Here is a 2,032-nt window from a genome sequence, read left to right on the forward strand (position 1 = left end):
AATAAAAGTCAGCATTAGCCTAGGGATTCTATTGCAATATCACTACACTAACCCAGGATATTTTAATCTTCTTCCTGCCTGTTTACAAAATATCCTCATTCTGAGAGCTCTGAGAGCATTATAAACATTGTTGCATTAGATTCCTCTTCTTGAGGTAGTTCAAAGGTAAAGCACAGTAGATTTACCTATTTTTCTACACTACCATGGTCGGGTAATTATCATAAAAGGCCTACAGGCAACATCCTCATTCCCCATTCTCAGACTATGATCGTTTTTTTCCCTCAGATCAAACAAACTAACCTAACTGGAAACACATACAATGAGATGAAAAGTCATACACAAATTTAAAAAGCAAAAAAATGTAAATAGCATCACAGTAACAGTCTAAACTTCACTACAGAAAAAAAAATTTACTTGGTTTCCCAAAGCTACAGGCATTTTATAAAATATTCAAGACATTACACAGCTGATAAAAATAGTGGAAAAATTTTAGGTGGGAGCAAAGAGTTCTTCCAAAATGCCACGTCCACAGGAAGGCTGTGGCAAACTGTCCGAGGCTGTCCTGCACACGGGCATGCTCTCAGGCTGGCGCTGCCCTCTCCCTCCCTAGGGTCGGCTTCCAAGGTGCAGGGACAGTGGCCAACGCCTGCTCCAGGCAGGCCAAGGAGCCCTGAGGGCTGTCGCTGGCTTCTGTGCTGCACTGATGTCCTCCAGCACCCGCTGCCAGTGCCTCGGCTTTGTCAAGTGCTGCTGGACCAGCGCATCTTTCCTTAGCTCCGAGACATCCTCTTTGATAACTTGCTCTGGTTTCTGGACAGATAACTGCAATCTTTTTTGTAGGAAAAAAACATTCCGTCTGTCTTGCAATATCTAGAAATTTCTGGGTACACTGATCAGCACCAGGTCAAATTTCTTCTTGATCAGTGCCATTGACATAGTCCGGACCCACCAGAGAAGCAAAGCACGCCTCAGAAGATGACTCCAACTCGTCCCCCAAAGTACTGCTAGGTCTCGGAGCGACTGGCGCCGCTTGAAGAAGAGGAGCCTGGCCTGGGAGTCCCCGCGGGTGGAGGCCCGGGTGGCTGCTCAGACAACATACCACCTAGTGGAGCCTCCATGGCTGGAATCGGGATCTGTTAAATAACGACAATAAAAATACTATACACCACCTGGCAACACTCCGTACTATCATGACAACTCTTAATGTAAATATGATATTCTAAAACAAATTTTTTTCTGTACAGGTAATTATTTTTCTTTGGATACTTTCAAAATTTTTTGTCTTTAATTTTCAGCATTTTGATTATGATGTTTTCTGGGTATGGATTTCATCAAGTCTATACTGTTTGGGGTTTGCTGAGCTTCTTGGAGATGCCGGTTTATAGTTTTCGCTAAATCTGGGAAGTTTTCAGCAGTTATATCTTCACATTTTTTCAGCTCCACACTCATTCTCCTCTTCTGAGATTTCAATGACATGAACATTGTTTCTTTTTTTTTTTTTAACTCTCATAGAAGCATGAGTTTTCATTTCTTTTCTTTTCTTTTCTTTTTTTTTTTTTTTTGAGACAGAGTCTCACTCTGTTGCCCGGGCTAGAGTGAGTGCCGTGGCGTCAGCCTAGCTCACAGCAACCTCAAACTCCTGGGCTTAAGCGATCCTACCGCCTCAGGCTCCTGAGTAGCTAGGACTACAGGCATGTGCCACCATGCCCGGCTAATTTTTTCTATATATATTTTAGTTGGCCAGATAATTTCTTTCTATTTTTAGTAGAGATGGGGTCTCAGTCTTGCTCAGGCTGGTCTCGAACTCCTGACCTCCAGGGATCCACCCGCCTCGGCCTCCCAGAGTGCTAGGATTACAGGCGTGAGCCACCGCGCCCGGCCATGAGTTTTCATTTCTTAAAATCGTTTTCTGTCCATTGTTCAGATTGAATAATTTCTATTGATTCATCTACAGTTCCCTGACTTGTTCTTTTGTCATCTCCATTCTACCAGAGAGTTTTTTTGTTTCAGTTATAGTTTTCAGTTTTGAAAT

General features: G+C 43.0%; 1 pseudogene; it reads right to left on the reverse strand.

Annotated features, from left to right (window-relative positions):
• Positions 1 to 580: 580 nt before the first annotated feature.
• Positions 581 to 1,118, reverse strand: LOC138383184 (mediator of RNA polymerase II transcription subunit 28 pseudogene; annotated as a pseudogene).
• Positions 1,119 to 2,032: the final 914 nt, after the last annotated feature.

The sequence above is a fragment of the Eulemur rufifrons genome, chromosome 5 (genome assembly GCF_041146395.1).
Source record: "Eulemur rufifrons isolate Redbay chromosome 5, OSU_ERuf_1, whole genome shotgun sequence".
Lineage (NCBI taxonomy): Eukaryota > Metazoa > Chordata > Mammalia > Primates > Lemuridae > Eulemur > Eulemur rufifrons.